The 21,679-nt window shown below is 38.9% G+C and overlaps 1 protein-coding gene across 5 annotated transcripts in view; it reads left to right on the top strand.

Moving 5' to 3' along the window:
• The first annotated feature begins 4,697 nt into the window (after positions 1–4,697).
• The window catches only part of TSG101 (tumor susceptibility gene 101), a 248,197-nt gene continuing 231,215 nt past the window's right edge, over positions 4,698–21,679 (top strand). For 4 of the 5 annotated variants that reach the window (XM_067145703.2, XM_068227271.1, XM_067145704.2 and 1 more), the window contains exon 1: positions 4,698–4,833. The gene's annotated coding sequence lies outside the window, so the exon portion shown is untranslated. The other variant, XM_068227273.1, reaches the window with a different exon arrangement.

Raw genomic sequence — 21,679 nt, 5'->3', positions numbered from 1 at the left:
AGCCATCATTATCTCTTTTATCAGCGCTAATATCCTTCATATCATTCGTTTAAACAATCAAGACACCACTCCACCCATTTCATAGCACTACCTCACTTGTCATCAACCTCTCTTTCCTTCCATCCTTCACTTGCTTACTCTTAGCCATCATACCACACTTATCCTCGCTCATACCTTTCATATCACACGTTTAACAACCAAGATACTGCTCCACCATTCACTTACATTTCACTAATAATTACCCACACTTCATTCTCTATCAATACAGCTCTCTTACCAGCATAACACACTTTACCAATATATTCAGTATACTAATTCCACCTCAATATCATTTCAATACTCGCAGTACAGTTCAATATAGCAACTGTGATATTTAAACAACTCCAACACACATTTCACCAAAACTTCCAATAATTTCATCATACCATCCCAAACCATGATGTATCTCTGAACTCATTCATTTTCATCTACTCTATTTCTAACTTTTCAACCCAGTACTAAATATATCCTCACCTCCATTGTATCTACTTCCTTATACACATCGTTCTACTTAAAGCTCCAACTCAAAACTCCACTTCTACTTCCTGGTACATTCCCGTTACAACCACTATAATAATTAAACACATTACATATCAATTACAATTTACTCCTTTAAATCACTATACCTACTATACCATACATGCCGTCATCACCATTAAGTTCATTCCATCTAAACTAAAACTCCAATTCCACATTCCAATTCGGCCTCCTTATACATTTCCCTAATAATTGCCCACACTTCAGTATCTATCAATACAACTGTCTTGCCATAAATACAGCTTCAAAACACCTTCAACCAATAATTTCATCATACCAACACACTGTCAATAAAAATAAAAACATCATTGGTTTATATCTGCCTAATAGAACACTTACCGTCATAACACATTTAAACCACACATTTTTACACAACTAATACCGTAACACTTCTAACTCATCATCTACAGATTTTACAATACATCTTGACCATGATTACACCAATTCCACCTCCTCCATGATACATTTACTATTAATATCATTACACCACTCACTATACATTTCAATATAACAACTGTGATAGCTAGCGACACTGGGTTTCATAAATCACATACTTTTACATAACTAACTTAAAACACCTCTGTCACTCTTTAAGCTTACACCCTGTTTTCACAACTATTCCCTTATTTATCACTACGTTTTTAACGTTTTTACTTCGTGTTACGGTACCCTCGTCCTTGTTTATCATTCCCCACATATCTCTTAAACTCCCGCTCCTCCCTCTGGACATATTCTGCTCTAGCTTCTTACGGGCTGCCTCTTCCAATTCTCTTTTTGTGTCTTCATTTCTTCCCTGTATTCACTTCTCTGCCTTTCCTCTTCTCTGGCTGTCTCAATAGCTGCACCTCTGGTCCTTCTTACTCTCGCCCCCTTTTCCACTACTCCTTCCTTATCACTGTTTATGATCCCACTTTCACTTTGCACCTCTACCTGCCTTTCCTCATTCATCTTACCGTTTCCCTTTGACTTTTCCTTATCACCTTCTCCGTCTTCTCTAACAATGCTGTCTTCAACTTGTCTTACTTCCAAGCTATTTACCATACTCCCCTCCGTTACTACCTTTTGTTTCATCTTCTCTTCTAGATCCAATAATTTTTTCACAGTCCAAATTCTACTCCAGAAGCCGTTTGTCACTACTAGCTCCTGTCCCCTTATGAATGCTCTCAATCCTTGAAGTCTAGCTCGTATTATATGTTTTTTGAGATTTTTTCTTTCCTTATCCCTTCACTTCCCATATCTCTCTTGATCCATATTTTCTCCCTCTGAATGTTACCCACATTTCCAATCACAATATCGGCAATCAGCGTGGAAAACAGTTGAACCTTAATAGGCCTGTTGCCTTTAACTTTCCCTATTCTCTGCACATCGTCTATGTCAACTTCGCTAAAATTAATTTTCATTTTCCCTTGAATTTAGTCCACCACTTTGTAAATTGTAAGCACTTTGTCCTCTCTCTTCGCCTCAGGCACACCAAAAATAAACAGGCATTTCCTTCTCCTATATTGTGTACTGGCTTCCAATTATGCTTTAAGTTTCAGCGTTTCCTCTTCTAATCGTCCTATCTTTTTTCAGTTGTGCAACTTCTTCAGCATTGTTCCTCACTTGGGATGCTGGATCTTCAGCCTTTTCCCGAAACCATTTCTTCATTCTGTCGAACTCCATCGTTTGCTCCTGTATCATATTCTTGAGTTGCTCGAGTGGACAGACTTCTTCAACCACCTCTCTAACTACCCTCTTGATCACTTCACTGTCTTCCCAACTCATGTTTCCACTGCCAGTCAGACCGGGCTTCAGTTCAACTCCCCCGATCCATAGCATTACAATAATCACCGCCGCTGCCAGCATCATCTCTCCCTTCATTCCCATTTCGGTTTTACATCCTCTAATTTCACTCATTATTGCTTCCTTCTTCCCTGCCATCTTCCTATGATGGCCCTGTATTGCTCCGCTCCAATCATCTTCTAAACACACTTCACTACTTCCCTGCACTCCACTCCTGCGCTCCCCTCTCCTTCTACCTGGACCCTCCACAACACAACTGCTCTAGTCGGACGCTTAGCTTATGGCCTGGAATATCACTTACATCTGCTGGACTAGAAAAAGCTGTAGTTGACTGTCTTGAGACTTTCGAAATCAAAATCAAGAATTGTGGGGGCAAAGTTATGATATTTCTTCCTATATGTCAGGAGCTTACTCAGGTCTTCAGGCCCGAATAAAGCAGCAAAGGTCCCTTGCTGAATACATACATATGTCAGGAACTTACTCAGGTCTTCAGGCCCGAATAAAGCAGCAAATGTCCCTTGCTGAGTACATGCCGTATGCAGCACATTCATTAAATCTTGTTCGTTCGGCTGCCACAGAATGCTGCACTGCCACAGTTGTTTTATTTGGCTTCGTTCAGGAGTTGTATACCTAATTACTCTTCTGTTTCAACGTACAGGTGAAATATTTTGAAGCAATTCTTGGCAGGAAACGGTACGCCAGTGGTAACATCTTTATCAGAAACCAGATGGTCTGCAAGAGCAGACACTTTCAGAGCTTTGGTAAAAGGTTATGAAGAAATACGACACTCGTTGAGGCAGCTGTGTGTAGACTCCATTGTAAAACCTGCTTGTAGACTTGAGGCACAAAACCTTGAAACTAAATTTCAGAATTTCGAGACCACATTTCTGTTAGTCGGGGTGGAATGACATTTTGGAATGTGTTGACAAGTGTTCTAAAAACTTGCGGTATGAAAATCTTAATCCCGAGGGAGGAGTAAAACAATTGAAAACCCTGGAAGGCTTCATCAAAGCTAAAAGAGTTTGACATATATGAGCAATCTGCTTTGAAATTAGGTGGATGTGATTTTCCAAGCTACTCAAGAGTAAGAAAACGCAAAATATTTGCGGATGAAACACGTGGGATTGAAGGAAACCTAGTTGCAAGAACAAATCTAAAAAATAATGTGTTCCTTAAAATAATGGACTCACTTATAGGAAACTTAGCAAGAAGGAAAGAAGCATATGAAGTCGTAGCTTCCATATTTCAAGTGTTACCTCTACTACTGACTTCCTCATCCGAATCATCAGAAGTGAAGAACGCTGCTTTGGAACTTAGTTCGCTGCATCCTGAAGATATCAGTTAAGATTTTGTAAACGAGTGTTTACACTTTCAAATGTATCTTGAACTCGGGGTATTCCAAAATTTGCCTGAAGTGTATTCTTACATTAAGCAAAACAATTTGTCAAGTACTATTCTCAACCTTGAAATTGCAATTAGGATGTTTTTGACCTTACCAATAACCAACTGTACTGCAGAAAGGGATTTTTCACTTTTAAGCAGAGCAAAAAATGCCAAGAGGGCAACTCTTCTTAATGAAAAGTTAGGCTCATTAGTCCTTATTTGCACTGAAAAAGATTTAACTTTGAAAACTAAATTTCATGAAATTGTTCAAGAGTTTGCTAGAAAAAAAAAAGCTTTTCTCTACAGTAGCCTATAAACAAAACTTGTATTTTTAAGCGTATTATTTCTAAAATTATTTATTTACACACAAACTATGAAACTGAACCAACGACTTTTTAATTAAAAATAAAAACAGCCATATTCTTATTTGGCTTGATAAATTTAATTATGAGAATTAACTTTATTTGCATAATGTGCTGTTTTAAAACTCATAATCTTCAAAACTGTAATCATTTGTAAACAATTACTTTTTTAAAGGAACAGATAAACGAGCGGAAGGGGGTGGGGGTGGGGGACGGCGGCTAAATATGGTTTGCCCAGGTTGCTAACTACTTGAAATTGGGGCCTGCCTGGAAGGCACCCCTAATGCAGATCAGTAAACTTTGTTTTGCTTATCCCAGTAATTTCAACGCTGGAGACATCTAGGCTCATTTTGGTTTTGGCCGGACGCCCTTCCTGACGCCACATGCTTTTCGAGATGAAAATCTCAACTCAGAATCTACCGGGATTCAAACCTCAGCCTTCTAGGCGGGAAGCCAGCGGTTAAGTCGACCCCGAAATGCAGATCAGCAATGATTGAAAGATTCTTCTTTCACGTGCTGTGGAGCCACATATTATTACTATCCTGTACCAAGGAACCAGTGCTGAAAAACGTGAAATTCAAGAAGGCAGTGATCTGTTAATTAGGAATTTTGCGTAAGGACGGCGCCGTAGGTTTGGCTGACTGCTGTGACTTGAGTTAAATTGAATCGTTGGAACTGTCATAATTTTGTCACTTCATCTTTGTGTCAGTCTTTTGTCAGTAAGTGGCGAGTGAGTATTAGTGTTTTTTTCCTATATACGATTAATTAGAAATCGAAGGTTTTAAACTGACAACTCCAGTTCAAAGGTTACTCAACGAAGAATAATTGGAATTATTGTTTGTGTATAGTTGTTTGTATTAGTGACAGTTGAGTCATAAAATGATTCTGTATATTTACTGTATGAATTATGTTGAATAGGTTACATTGGTGGTTTGTAGGCCCTATGTGAAGCTCGTTATTCCCGCATGCAACTGTCAGCTGTACTTGCGAACAGGATTCCTTTTTTTGTGTTGAAGGCAGTGATTGTGATTTACTATGAGTGATTTTGAGCCCATCATAAGATGAATGCTGTTGTACGGTTGTATGAGGAATTGACTGGGGGTTGAAATATCTTTGCTTGTGCCCAACATTATTAGGTTTGAGAGACTCAGAGAGTTGCCTATTTTCGCGCATTTCATTGCACTGCTCATTCTCTTACTAATACCTTAATTTTTTGAATGGTAAGGAACTTTTCCTTTTCCTCCTCTGTCGTATTTAGAGTTAAGAGGGGACGATCATCCCATTGTATTTCTACTGTATTCTTTAGCCTTATGTCGATCTTATTTTGAGAAAATGGTTACCTAATTGAACATCATGATTCATTATTTAGTGATCTTACATTGAGACTATATGTTTGCCCGCTGTATGAAATACAACATTAGCCTTCAGACTCCATTCAAAAGGAGTCCACCCTTTTTCTTTTTTGTTTTAGTTGGTTCTAAGAAATTTCTGTAGTGACAGATAAGCTAATACATGCTAATTTCATTTTACATTAATTGGAGCGAACTCATTTTTCTGTAGTAACATAAGCTCCCCCTTGTGGGTGGGAGGTTGCAGAATAAAACCTCCTGGTAGCCACTGCCTGTTGTAAGAGGCAAGTACAAGGAGCCCCAGGGGAGTGCGAGTTGGCGACCACAGGGCTCTGGCTGATTCCTGGCATTGCTTCCACATACTTGTGGCAGACTCCTCACTTTCGTCTATCCTGTCTAACCTCCCTTGTCAACTCTTGTTCATATCTGACCCCTACGCTATTAGGTTGAGAGGGCTAGGGAGCCTTTCATTTTCATGCCCTACATGGCCCTTGACTTTCTTTAGCTATTAAGGCCTACTTCATTTTTCTTAGTGTCAGACCTTTTTTTCTCTGATAAAAGATGGCATATGGCTTCTAGTGCCTAGAGTGACCGAGGACAAGTTCGGCTCGCCAGGTGCAGTTCTTTTGATTTGACGCTCGTAGGCGACCTGCCCATCGTGATGAGGATGATTATGATGAACACGGCATATAAACGCAGCCCCCGTGCCAGCAGAATTAACAGTTTTGGTTAAAATTCCTGGCCCTGCTGGGAATCGAACCCGGGACCCCTGTGACAACAGGCCTGCATGCTAACCATTTAGCCATGGAGCCAGACTTTTTCTCATTATTCAGTACTAATTGTTATCAGGATTCATTTGTTATGTCAGACATTTCATGGTTTAGGCTAATGTGCAATGATTAACATTCAGACTATAACATTTAGTGACTTGTACTTAATGTCTCGCAGAATGTATCTCATTTGTTTTGAAATATGGCTTATCCCCTATAAATTATTTGTTAATATGTGGTACATGACCAAAAAGTGCATCTATATAAAAAGAAATATCTTATTTAGCCTTTTTGACTTGAAATCCACCAAATTGGTTGTTACTGGAGGTGATGTAAACAACTGTACAGCTGTGCATTAATTATGACCTGAGAGAATTGTAGTGTAGACAGTCTTTTTTATGTTTTTTGAAATATGAAATCTTTTGGCTATGGCACACTGGCACACATTCTAGTACAATATGAATCTACACTTTTGCAACCTAGTGACTTAGGAAAGGTATTAAAGGGATTCAGCTCACCTTACTTTATTGGCCCACCTTTTCTATGCCTTAGTACTTTTCATCTGTTGGTAAAAGTTCACTGAAGGTCCCACAGTGTTAATAAGATTGTAGGAAAAAGTATAAATGATGCTTATCTTGCCTCATATTGCTTGTAGAGATGTGTTAATTAAGACAAGGGCCTGCCCTATTGCTGCTACCATGCCATTGGCTGAAATATCATATAGTATGTCATTCTTAGAAATTAACACTTTTATTTTTTACCAACTACTACACAATAAAAAATCCTAAACAATGTAAGCTAGTGGTCTGACCTGAAACAGTCCCTGCATACAGGGACGGACCCTTCGAGAGACGCTCTGCTGAGCATGCCTGACGTTGTTGTTGTCAACAAATATATTGCTATTGGGAGATATCCGTGTGGTGATGCCTGCTTAAAATATAACAACAAAGTAAAGTTAAAACATAAATCAGCCTACATAACAACAAACAGTTCCATTAAATAAAAATTACAAGAAATTTATATATTTATTTATTTATTTATTTATTTGATACATCCAGAGGAGGTCATTTTACACTCATAATACAACACACACCGGTCGAGTTGGCTGTGCGGTTAGGCGCGCACGGCTGTCGGCTTGCATCCAGGAGAAAGTAGGGTCAAGTCCCACTGTTGGCAGCGCTGAAGGTGGTTTTCCGTGGTTTTGCATTTTCACACCAGGCAAATGCTGGGGCTGTACCTTAATTAAGGCCACGGCCACTTCCAACTCCTAGGCCTTTCCTATCCCATCGTTGCCATAAGACCTATCTGGTGTTGGTGCGACAAAACGCCACTAGCAAAAAAATAAATAATAAATAATATAACACATTTAACTGACGCTCTTCATAGCCCTTTGCTTTCTTTTGCCAGTACCTTCATTGTTTGAAGTGTCGGGTCTCTTTCTTTTCCCCCCATTTTAATTAGTGTTAATAGAGAATGGTTGCCCTGTTGTACTTCCTCTTAAAAAAAATCACCACCACCACCACGTAAGGAAAGTAAAAGCATGAATAAAAATATATTAATACCGTCAAACGGGGTAACTTTGGACATCGTTACAGCAATATGAATGTTCCACCACTGTGCATTTGCTTTTTGAATCAGAATAACTGACTTAACATTTGTGTTTTCTATGTACCTTACCACACCACAAAGACCATCATTGATCTCTATCTCTGAAGAAACAATGCAGATAGTAATTAAAGTGTCAACTCACTGTGTGGGAAAGCTATAAAAGAGGAAACTTTTGTCATAACTGTCTTTCTCAGAAAAAAGGCGGCCTCAAATCAAAATCAGCAACAAAGGACACTTTCGTTAAAAATGACACACACACACACACACACACACACACACACACACGAAGTTTTGGTTGAGGATGTTTTGTATATTACACTCATAACATACAATAGAGGGAAATTTGATTGATCCACCTTTTTTTCAGTAGGCTACATAATATGAATATGATCACAACATATTTTATTCAGTACCAGTTTTGGTGTCTATGGACACCATCATCAGCTGAAACAGGTCGTATGAACGAAGATATACAAGTATGTAGTACATATAATAGACCCTTAGTAATAACTGACATTAATAGGATGTGACTCTCAGGGGCCAGATTTATGGCTTTGCGTACATCGTGGTTGTCTCAGTTCGATGTGGTGAAGCACACAATGATCACAGCACTGAGCATAATAAAAGTTACCGTAATCACTGCTTGCACCTGAACCTGAGGTGTTTTTGGATCACTCTGATTCATCTGCTGTTTGAGCAGCTATGCCAGCTATCAGATATGGTCCACCCACATGTATGGAATCTGGAGACAGTAGTGATAGCGAAGACAGCTGGGATGATAATGGCAAGCCAAGAGGTTCCGAATTGGATCAAGAACTTTCTGGCCATATATCTACTTTCTCTTTGCCTGCAATATGATCCCCTTCTTTGAGTACCTTATAATTGACAGCTTCTTTTTATGAGTTGATGTTACAAGCCACCATCAAACTTACTTATGTTACATTATTATCAATACTCTGTGGAAGGACTGCATACTACGTCAGTTTTTGGTTTTTGAGACTTTTTAACCATTCCAAAGTCAACCTTATTCCAAAGAGGGAAAGTTGTTTTCAGAGCGGGCAGAGAACTGCTGTTACCTCTGTGAATTTACTAAACGGCTCCCCAAGCCTCTATTTGTAACTAGCTCTGTAGCCTCATTTAGTTCCATACCTGTTATCTTTGAATAATTAGAAACTTAGTCTAACCATCAACGTCAGTCTCCCTTTTCTTCTCTTACCCTCTATGACTGAGTCGATTATTCTTCTAGGTAGCCTGATCTGTCCTCCATTTGGCTCACATGGCCCCAGTACCGAAGCTTGTTTATGCGTAATGCTTCACCCATCAAGTTCATTCTTAACATAACCTTAATCTCCTCATTCTGACTACCCTCCTATCATTGTCAATCAATACTGATCTGCATTTAGGGCAGTCGCCCAGGTGGCAGATTCCCTATCTGTTGCTTTCCTAGGCTTTTCTGAAATGATTTCAAAGAAATTGGAAGTTTATTGAACATCTACCTTGGTAAGTTATTCCAATCCCTAACTCCCCTTCCTATAAACGAATATTTGCCCCAGTTTGTCCTCTTGAATTCCAACTTTATCTTCATATTGTGATCTTTCCTACATTATAAACGCCATTCAAACCTATTCGTCTACTAATGTCATTCCACGCCATCTCTCCGCTGACAGCTCGGAACCTCATTGCACCTATTTTCAAGTTTCAAGATATTAGATTGCAGTCTTTCAGCACAGTCCACAATAAGACCTATCTTTGTTGGTACGCTGTAAAGCATATTGAGAAAAAGAAAAATTCAGCACAGTTTGCCGTTAAGACAGTCATCAGCATAGACCGAACTACTTGCTGCATTATCACCTAACTGAATTCCTCCCTACCACTTTATATCATTCAAGCTATGAACAACAACATTAAAAAAAAAAAAAAAAAATGCCAGTAGTTTAATGCCGCACCAACACAATGAAGGTTTTTGGTGATGTAAGGATGGGAAAGTGAAAAGATTTGAATGGTAGCTGCCGATGGTGGGATTCAAATGCGAGCTCACTGCTATGCGAGGTAAAAGATTACAGCCTTGTCTAATCCCTTCAACCAAGAACTTATTCTGCCATCAGTTCTCACTGTAGCCCAATTAACATAAATGCCTTGGATTGCTTTTCATCATCTACCCTTAATCATATTATCCCTAAGTATGGCTAACACTATTCCCTTGGTTCTCTGTCATATGCCTTCTCTAGATCTACAAAACATAAGTGTTCCTCTTGTAGCATTTTTCAGTTACGTGGAGCATACTTAAAATCTGATCCTGACAGCCCCTTTGTGGTCTGAAACCACACTGGTTTGCATTCAACGTAGGTAGTACCATATACAGTATTCTCCCCAGAAATTATTTTCAGCTGGATGGCAAGAATGAGTAGCCAGGCGGGAAATACTACGTAAAAAAAGTGTATATGATAACATTCAAATTTAGTTCCCACAGGGCATTAATGTTAATGCCAAAATTGAACTATTTCAGTGTTGTCACAAAGAAAGACATAACGGAATTGAGTGCTCGTATGCAATTCTACGCTAATACAGACACCGCTTACACGCGACATTACATTATAATCAAGCCAAACGTTGAAACTTCATTGAAATTGAGGCAATTATGCTGACAATAATGAAGATTTATAATATAAATAAACAATTCTACTGTATTTACATTTTAATTTGGAACTCCTAATGACCCAAATATGTATTAATATTATGTAACCAGCACATATCTGGGTAATGTTAGTCAGGCGGTCTGTAAAATCAGCAGGCCTATTAAAAAGGTCCTAGGGAGCCCGACTCTCAGATTAAATTTGATAGGGGCATGAAATAGAGATCTCAGGGCAAAACTGGATTAATTGTAGCTAGGGCTCGGTACAGGAGGTAGGGTCCTATCTACAGAAAAACTTTGACTCTGCTTGTATAAGAGTTTATTCAAATAAGTCATGAATTGGCACATCACCTCTAAGTAGAAATGGACTGTCTTCCTCGTATTCCAATAGTATGGCTTGGGTTCTCCAGCTCACCAAGCCAAGCTGGTTGAAGCACGCTCCAGAAGACTCCAGGGACTCCAGATACTCCAGACAGAGGCAGCTGGACTGTCTGGATTGACAGCAAGTAGAGATGTCTCGAACTCTGAGGCCCGGGTTGAACCTCGATGATCCAGGCGATGTTGTAGATAGTCACGTACTACCTCAGCCCAATGAGACTGAGAAGATTGATGTTCCCAAGGTCGCTAGTAGCACTGAGTCCATGAACACCTTGGATGATCAACTTATAAGCGGAGATCTTGATAATTGTACATCAAGACTTCCAACACTCCTAAAATGATATGAGTGGTATTAATAATTTTAGAGTTCATCACTAGGAAAATCTTCGTCTCTGAATAACGTTTGGCAACGAAAAATACAAGTCCCTTCTTGCAAAATTATAGTTAAACTCAAAGTTCATTACTGGCGAAGGTGTAAGTCTTTGTCTAAGCTCGAACGAAAAAACACAAGTCCATTCACTTGGAAGTCTGAATATATTTAAAGTTAATCACTGGTGAAATTCATAAAGTCTTTGAGTGACCACTGACGAAAACACAAGTCCATTCACATAAATAAATTCACTGACGAAATTTATAAGTCCTTTAAATCAACACTGGCAAATGTAAAAGTCTTTGAGTAAATGCAAGTGAAATCCTAACTTTGTTCAAAGCCGTTGGAAAGTTAAAGTTCATCACTGGCAATGTTAATCAATCACTGTCAATTAGAAGAATGAGTTCCTCAACAGTTGCAAATATTCCACGTAAAAAACACAAGTCCATTTTACGAACACTTAGAAAAGTTCCAATCTCGAATACGCGTAAATAATACAAGTCCGTTCAGTGAACACTTAGAAAAATTCCAGCTTCGAAGACGCGTAAATAATGCAAGTCCATTCAGTTAACACTTAGAAAAATTCCAACTTCGAAGACACGTAAATAATGTTCAGTGAACACTTAGAAGAATTCGGGTCTCGAACCCATGGAAATAATACCAGTCCATTTAGTGAACACTTAGAAAAATTCCAGCCTCGAAGACACGTAAATGATACAAGTCCGTTCAATTAACGCTTAGAAAAATTCCAACACGTAAATAATGTTCAGTGAACACTTAGAAGAATTCGGGTCTCGAACCCATGGAAATAATACCAGTCCATTTAGTGAACACTTAGAAAAGTTTCAGTCTCGAAGACACGTAAATATTCTGAGTTCAATTACAAAGACTTAGAAAAAATTTCTACAACACTCGAAGTTTTATGAGTCCACTTAATAAAAGTTGGAAGAATCATCTTCCCACACTGGTATAATGACAGAGTTCCACGATGATAGTAGCAGCAAGAGTGTCCTCGCTGACTACTCAGCTGAGACTGTGTGAATAGGCTACAGTAGGTCCCCTTTTAATTCAATCCGGGATGTCTACGTCATAATACGGTTTGATTGAATATCTCCCGAATCCCTCGATGGATTTGCTTGAAACTCGAGCATTGGGACGTTTAGGTGATCCCAAACAAGATGACACATCGCTCGACTCGCTAGCACAATTATTATAGAAATTTCAAAATTTTCTCCATCGAACTCTCTAGAACAAGTGACGTGGAATCCAGAAAATACCAGTCAAGGCTGGCAACACGTGTTGAGACGAGCGGGCGGCCTAGCTAGCCCCTGTGGCTATGTCACAGCTCACAGTCGTCATACACTTCGCTAGCTGGTCCTCGCTGCTGGGAAACAAACCAGACGCGCTCGGAACATTACGCGTGGTAAATAAACGTAACTTATGCTCAAAAAATACTTATGTACAGGTCGTAACCGGTACAATATATAATTGTGTGAGTAAAGAACTGGAATCACAGACAAGGCTATTTACAGATGTTATACTGCATATAGTAGTAACTTACAGGATTGTGAGCAATAAAGAAAAAGAAAGAAAAAAGCCTTGAGAATATGGGAGATGAACAGCAGATGGTAAAGAGGATGAAAATTCAAGTTTCATCAAGAGAAAAAGTCATCTAGATTGTAATTACTGTGTTGATGGGGTGATAGTACTTCATGGGGATCACTGTAAGTACATTGGTGTTAATACAAGGAATGATCTTCATTGGAGTAATCACATTAACAAGATTGTAAATAAAGGATACAGATCCCTTCACATGGTTATGAGGATATTTAAGGGATGTAGTAAGGATGTAAATGAGAGGTGGTATAAGTTTGTGGTAAGACCCCAATTAGTGTGGTTCCAGGGATTACTTGATCCAAGAACTGGAAAAGATCCAGAGGAAAGCAGTAGGATTTGTTCTGGGTGATTTCCGACAAAGGAGTAGTATATAAAATGTTTCCAATTTCAAGATAGGAAGACTTGGGAGTAAGGGGACAAGCTGCTCTACTAATTAGTACGTTGCATACTATAAACTTCATTTTGGGGCCGTATTGACAAGATATTATTGAAATGTTTAACAATGAACAATGTTTGCAATGAAGTAAGGAAATTTCAACTCTTACCCCACCATGTGGTTTGCTCCTTTGATATAGTAAATATGTATTCAAACATCCCCTTAAAAGAAAGTGATATCATTAAAAACAATTTAAGAAGAGAGGGTCTTCTGAGTAAATTAGAAATAGATTAATTCAGTAAGTTAACTAATTTTGTTCTTAAAAATATTTTCTTTACGATTAACCACTAAATTTACTGTCAAACTGGGCTTCCGATGGGAGCTCCAACTTCGGATATTTTAGTTAATATATATCTAGACCACCTTGAGCATTCTAAAATTGTGAAACAAATACAGGGCGTGGACTTATGGATTTGGTATGTGGACGATACTTTTGTTATAATAGATAAATGGCCTCCAGTTTTTAATTCGTTATACCACCCCATAAAATTCACAGTGAAGATGAGATGGATAACTCTCAATTTCCTGGATGTTAGTTACACTGAGCATAATAATAATAATAATTTTGTTTATAAAGTTTACAGAAAGTCAAAATTTTCTTCCATTACTATTAAAAATAATTCTTTACACCATAGTGCCGCCCCCCCCAAAAAAAGTGGCCAACCACAGTTTAATTTATCGTGCTTTAAATTTACCACTGTCAGAATTAGAACAGAATAAAGAATTACAGTTCATAAAAAGGATGGCTACATGTAATGGTTTTAATATCAGCACTATTAATAGAATCAAAGGAAAAATCAGTAAAGAACAAGTTTCAAAATTGGCCCCAGAAACACGTAAAAAATCTAAATTTGCTACTCTTACTTTCAACAATCCTGGGATTTTTCAAATAACAAATATGTTTAAAAAAAAAAAATTCAAGTTTCTTTTTCAACAAAAGAATATTTTTAATCATGACAGTATCAATTGTAGGGAATGATTTTCAGATTCAGGTACAACCTATGTCAGAAAAGTTCCAGGACTGAGGTTGTAAAAATAGAAAAGTTGCACTCGCCAAGTAATGATCTTAGCTCCTGTTGAAGTAGTCCCCTTGGTTATCTGCACACAATTGCCAGCGTTTCTGGAGATCTTGGAAGCAAGCGGAGAAATTGTCAACTGCGATGCTTGTAAGCTTGTGTTACTGCTTGTAGGATGTCTGCGATATCTTGATGAAACTTTCCTTTCAGTCACAATTTCACTCACGGAAACAAGAAACAGTCGCGAGAGGTTGGGTGAATATAGTTGGTGTGGGACGACAGTGACAGAAGGTCTGGCCAAATACTCGGCAACAGATAAAACAGTGTGAGGTCTTGCATTGTCGTGCAGTAAGAACCAGTCCTGCGACTGCCACAAATTAGGGTGGTGACGTCAAATTGCTTGTTGCAAATGTTTCAAGATTTCAATGTAAAGAGTTTGGTTCACTGTTTCATCTGGTGGAATGTACTCATGGTGAACTGACCCTTTACTGTCAAAGAATGCGATCAATATTGTCTTTGTTCTCGAAGGTTGACGTTTGGCTTTCTGTGAAGCTCCACGAACTCACTGCGCTGGCGTAGCTGGGGGAGAAATGATACTCCCCCATGGCGCGTTCCAGGTGGTGGATAGGGGGGTCCTAATCTGCTTGCCAGAAATAAAATACCTCTCACGGACCAAACACACAACCCCCTGTGGGTGGGGGACGAAGATGAAGAATACACCCACAGTATTCCCTGCCTGTCGTAAGAGGCGACTAAAAGGGGTGACCAAGGGATGATTGAATTAGAACCATGAAACTACTTGTGATCAATACCAGCACGCGGGGAACACCATGGGTCGATTTTACTTGTGCGTAGTACCACTGTTTTAGGTACCAAATAGGTTTGTGATTAGTAGCAAAAGAGTACAGTGCCAGCTTTTACAGTACCTGTACCATGGTTCTGGCTGCCTGTGATTACTACCCACTATATGAGGAACACCATGGGATAGCGAGAGTCCCTGTGGTTAGTACACTTACGTGATGAACATCATAGGATTGTGTTGCCTGTAAATGGCGCTGCATCAGGTGAGTTGGCCTTGCGGTTAGAGGTGCGCAGTTGTGAGCTTGCATCCGGGAGATAGTGGGTTCGAATCCCACTGTCAGCAGCCTTGAAGATCGTTTTCCGTGGTTTCCCATTTTCACACCAGGAAAATGCTGGGGTTGTACCTTAATTAAGGCCACGGCCATTTCCAACTCCTAGGCCTTTCCTATCCCATCGTCGCCATAAGACGTATCTGTGTCGGTGCGACGTAAAGCCACTAGCAAAAAAAATATGGTGCCGCAATGTGCAAAACACCATAGGTCTGTATTACAAGTGCGAATTTCATTATCTGTGAGTAGTACCGTATTGTGTGGATTACCACGAGTCTACGCTGCTTTTGATTAGTACCGCAACATGACATACCATGGTTCTACGTTCTTAGCGATAAGTACCATTATGAGGGGCTTATGACTTGGATTTTGGACTCCTTTAGAGTAAAAGCATCATCGATTCAGTATTATGCTATAGACGCAGTATCTTGGTCAGTAATACTATTATTTCATGTCAGTTTCTGTGAATTAGAGACATTGCCTGTCGGATCCACTGATTGTTTTAAATTCATATCCATCCATTCATTCTTCGTCCTCACGTTTTGAATTTTGGACTTTCAATTTGTCATTCCATTACGTCCCATTTCGTACCATTAGGGGCCAATGACCTAGATGGTAGGTCCCTTTAAACAGCAAGCATCATCATCATTTTTCAAGGCTGGTGATCCAGGACTCTGCTATTCTGCATTTTGACGGTTCGTATGGGGTCATACTGGCAACACTAACTTTTATCCCCAGCAATAATCTTCGTTGGAATTGTGGGGTCACGTCTGGCTCTGTCCAGTAGTTCTACAGAAATTCTTCGTCTTTCCTCTTTCTGGTCATCTGTTAGGGTGTGCAGAACAAGTTTTGCATTCAGTTTGTTTCCAGAAATAGTTGCGTAAAATCTTATGACACACTTCATGATTCAAATAAAGTTCTTCTGATATTGCATGCACAGTTTCGCGCCTGTCTTCATGCAATAACTGCCTTACACACTCCACATTTGTATCGGAATGTGTTGTAGACGGGCGGCCAGTTTTGGGATCATCTTGCACTGAATCTCTGCCTTTTCAAAACCTTTTGTGCCACTCGAACATACGACTTCTTAGCAGTGCATCGCCTCTATATGTTTGTGTAATCATTGTCCATGTTTCACTAGGGGTTTTCCCGAGCTTAACGCAAAACTTAATGTTTACTCTTTGTTCACAATCGGTGTCCATTGTGTCATTGTCACTAAACCAAACAGTGTTGCTAAGCACAGCCCTGCCACCTAGTGTGTGTACATGGAAACATGGCCACGGCCATCTTAGAACGTACATATACCAGGTAACATAAAACCAACATTTGTTCCTTTGTGTGCATTGCAATCTCAGAAATACAACACTTGTCCCAGAACTTTCCTGACAAAGGATGTATTTACAGACTCACTTGTGCTCAATTTAAATTCTCTTACATTGGACAGACAGGGCAGAACTTTATGACTAAGATATTTGGAGCATGTCACGGCTAATAGACTCGGGAAATTTTTTCTATCAGTGTACATGTGGGAGAAATGGTGCGTTCTTATGCAACTATTAGCGAGGATTTAGCAATCCTTAAGTTAATAAGGGCAGTTTAGTGAATGTATACGAAAACATATACAGGGTCTCTCTTATAAACCCAGAGAGAGCACATGGTGTTTGTACTCTGCACTACAGCAGCTGCGTCAGTCCAACTTACGTTGCGCACGGCCTCCCTACTTCAAGCGTGTATGCAATCTTGTATGAAATCTTACCTTATAAAAGATGCTGGAAGTGTCATCCTTCATAATGAGGGACTTTATAAACACCACTAGGATTTTCTGCACACCAGTAGTGAGTTATGACTGTTCACGCAACCATTAAGATGAAACCAGGCCTCATTCGAAAAGAATACAAGGTGCGGTTCAAATAAACGTTCATTCAATGATGCAAGATACCACTCACAATATCTCACTCTTGTGGCTGGATCAGCAGGTTTTAAACAATGGGCCCGTGTAAACTTGTACGATTTGGTATGTGACAGTCTTGTAGCTCTGTGTGCAAAAGAAACCGAAACCCCTAATCGTGCTAATTTTGTGAGCAATTTATTCGGTGACCATTTAAGATTCGCACCAATATCATCTATCTTTTTCTCTATTAAAACTGTCTGTGTGCACGGATGTTTTTTATTGAGCACTGAGCAAGTAGTTTCAAATTTATTTGCAGTTACGTGGATCTGTGCTCATGAAGGTGGCACTTCACCTGGAAATTGCTGAACAAATGCATTGCATGCCCCTCGGCCGACTCGTACTTAAAATAACTTTTACATACAAAAATACGGTGTTGCAATGATAACTGTCTCACCTTGTTAACAGCTGAGATTCAGACCGACTATTGATGCTGGCATTGCATGTAATAAAACTTCATGGTTGGTTCGTATTGAAAATGGTACATTAATTTGAAACAATTAAGTTGAGCACTTCAATAAACTTAATTGTTTCAAATTAATATTGATGCTAGGTCGAACATGTGCATGCTTCTTACCTATGCGCGCACCTCCCATACAGCTGCTTAGGTCCTGGAGAGTAGAAACGCTACTGGACAGTCTGGGTTTATAAGAGATACCCTGTACATTGAAATAGATAAGAACAAGAATTTAAACGGCATGTTGGATAATAATCGGTTGTATGATCAAATACATTAGATTTATTAGGGATTAATAAATTAAGCCTGTAGCCAGTAAGCAAATATCCCCTCCCTTGTGTCCCTTCCACTAGCAAGAATTCTCCTTCTCCCTCCATTCCCCCTGCTTGACCTTCTACCGGCTAGGTTCCAACATGCAATGAAAACAGCAAATATTACACGAGAATATAGCAGCGGCCAAAAGGGCGGGTGAAGTGGTTTGCTCGTTCGATGTCGTAAATATGTATTCAAACATCCCCTTAAAAGAAACAGTTTATATCATTAGGCAGTCAGCTGTGTGGAGGAAGGGAGGGTTGTTGGTTCACAACACACTCTGAGATGTCCCATCTTCCCTACAGCTTGCAGTAAGGCTATAACAAAATCAGTTGTGCATTCAGCAAATTATTGAAGAGTTGTATATTTAAACATGTCCAGCTTTTAACAAGGCGAACTAAGTATGTTTTAGATTTAAGTGTGATGTTTAGTTGACATTGTTTTTAATGTAGGCTACTAGTTAGTGAGAAGGACTTTTTCCACAGGGAAAAATCTACAAGGAAGATTAAAAACAAATGATAAATGAATAAAGACGACACTCTCAATGGCCAGTCTAGTATTATATTTTAATCTTAACTATTTGTTTTTTTTATGGCTGAGGATGTCTCAGAGATGAGACGGAACATATCCCGTCTTTTAATATTAAGAAAAGTAAAACACATGTAATCTCTAAGATCATAAGTTGTATTGAACAGGTGTAATCTCAGGATATCTGTTAAAACATTTTAATAAGCAGTATGTTCCGATCTGTCAGTGGAAAGATGACGTGGAATGACATACGTAGACAATAAGCTTGAGTGGAGCTTTTAAAGTTTTCCACAATATATTTTTGTAATAAATCACTACATCGTAAATTTAACAAGCACTTTATTACTGTCCAGAAAGGTTTCCCTGCTGCTTGACCTAGCCTTTCCAGGTTGTTACCAATGACATCATCTTGGATTCAACGCCTATTTGTTCTGCTGTTTCTTTCCTCTACGTACAAATGCTGAATTAGCATAATATGAAAGTAAAGTTGGGTTTCAGGAGGACAAATTGGGGCAATTATTCATTTATAGGACGAGGAATAGGAGACTAGAATAATTTATCAAGGGGTATGTTTGATAAATAAAGTTTTGATATTTTGTTAAAAATGAAGCCATGTTTTCCAGTGTTGACTTAGTTAAATGTAACAAAGGCTTTTCAGTCTGTCAAACACATAGCAAATACAATGTAAATTAAAACACTGTAAACATATCTGTAAAACACACACTAACATACAAAGAATGACATGTTTCGTTCTACAAGAACATCCTCAGATTCTATCAAATCACTTAAAAAATAAGCTTGTATATGTACAGTATTGTTTATGTAGCGTAAACTTGTCAATGATAGAGAGATTAGTGATAACATGAAACAGTAATGACAAAAAATAAATTATATACAATTATTAATATAATGAAAAACTTACGTTTAGACTGCAGATGTTAAGTCTGTTGTCACCAAACACTATTTACATTTACATTTAAAGTTTTGATAAATAAAGTTTTTTGAAAACATTAAGAAAAGGCTAGCTAAACAATTGATAGGGAATTTGTCACCTGGACAATAGCCCTAAATGCAGATCATTCATAAATAGGTAGGTAGATAGATATTGCACCCTCTTCCTATATGTCAGTGAACACCATGCTTGGTATACTGATTAACGAAATACTGTGATAGTTGTTGCAATCCTTCCTGTTTCCTAGCTTATAGATAGGTGCAATTTACTGCTTTTGTCCAATTAGAAGGCACGTTACTAACATTCCATGCTAATCTTTATATTCTATGAAGTCATTCCTGTGTGCCTTCTCACTATATTTTATCATTGCAGGTCGAATTTCATGTATTTCAGCTGCATTATGAGAATGGAGTTTATTTACCGATCTTTTCACTTCAAGTGTAAGTTCACTGACATCATTGTCTCCAAGAAAATTAGGGGAACATGCTTTTGTATGTATGCCGTGCTTCACAAAACAATACCTTACACCCAGGTATATTACCAATTAAACCTTTATTCTTTGCCATTGAAATATACAAAAGAACATAGATGGATTCGCGTTCATTTTCGGAACATAAATGGAAATGTCCAAATAGGGGCAAAAACAAAGTGATAAGTCCTCCAAAGTGGATTTTTATCACAGTTGGAGAGCTTCGGTATGGTGAATGTCCTCCACGAGCATTTATCACAGCTTAGCACCCACGTGGCATGTTCCGCATAAGTTGACGGAGGTCACGTTGCGCTATCAGGTCCCATTCTTCAATGAGAGCCTGTTGGAGGTCTTGGAGAGTCTGTGGTGGAACAGGACGCCCACGGACACTTCTGTCAAACTTATTCCACACATGCTTAATGGGATTAAGGTCGGGACTCACTACTGGCCATTCCATTTCTGGAATGTTCAGTTCTCGCAAGACAGCTCTGGTGATGTGCACTACATGAGCTCTGGCATTGTTGTGCATGAGTACGAATTCAGGCCCAACGCCGTATGCAGCAACCAACACATGCTGTAGCAGTATCTGCTCGATGTACCCTGCAGTGGTAAGATTACCATGGACGATGACAAGATCTGTACGGCCATCAATACTGATGCCACCCCACACCATCACAGAACCTTGTCCGAATCGGTCGCCTTCCTGGACAACATTTGATGTGCTGCTCACCACGGCGTCTCCATACATGCTGACGTCACTCTGTGTCCTGGGAATTCTTTTTATGGGGATAAGACACTCCCTATCACCCCTACAGTTCGGGATTGGGAGAGAGTGACATAAATAATCAAAAACGTCCAATATTAGTGTTGAGCTGAAATGAATTGTGACACTCTGGATGCCTTTTAAGTCCCTGTTCAGCCTCCATTGGCATGGGGGTCAGAAGGGGTGAAAAAGAAAATGTTCAAAATGGCAGAGATTAATGTTGAATCCACAGTTTCTGGATTCGCTAGACTGATTAGTGACTGTCCCAATGACAGTTGAAATCCTGTACACCGTATCTGTAGTGCACGTGTAAATACATCACTTATTTTTTATTATTTATTTGAAAGGATCAACTACTTCCCAGGCATTATAGGCTGCAACAAGGACAAAGTTCCACACAAAACAAAATAATCTAGAACTAAAACTTTAAACACACAACAATAACTTTAAAACTACAAAATAGTTAGTAAAATATCAATCAGTGTCACAATAAAGACATCTACAATCACTTGACACGTAATTAACATGTAATACAAACCCTAAAAGTAAATATTAAAAGAAGTATCCAGGCAGAGCTTATAGCAATTTTATATAATGACATGTTATCTGACCTATTTATAAATGAATGCTGTGCAGTAGTACGTGTCCTCTAGTTGTTTTTAATGTTGACAATGAGATACTTAATGAATTGGAGAGTTGTTTCTGATGAATTGTGTTTACATCATGCTTCCGTAAGATTTCCAATTTATGTGACAAAGTGCTTCACGTTAAATACTCACTTTAATCACACAGGCGTTTCAGTACACCAGGGACATGAAAATTTATTTTTCCAGAACTAAGG

The sequence above is a fragment of the Anabrus simplex genome, chromosome 4, assembly GCF_040414725.1.
Source record: "Anabrus simplex isolate iqAnaSimp1 chromosome 4, ASM4041472v1, whole genome shotgun sequence".
NCBI classification, from domain to species: Eukaryota; Metazoa; Arthropoda; class Insecta; order Orthoptera; family Tettigoniidae; genus Anabrus; species Anabrus simplex.
Note: the sequence above shows the minus strand (reverse complement) of the source record. Positions and strands in the feature narration are given on the sequence as shown.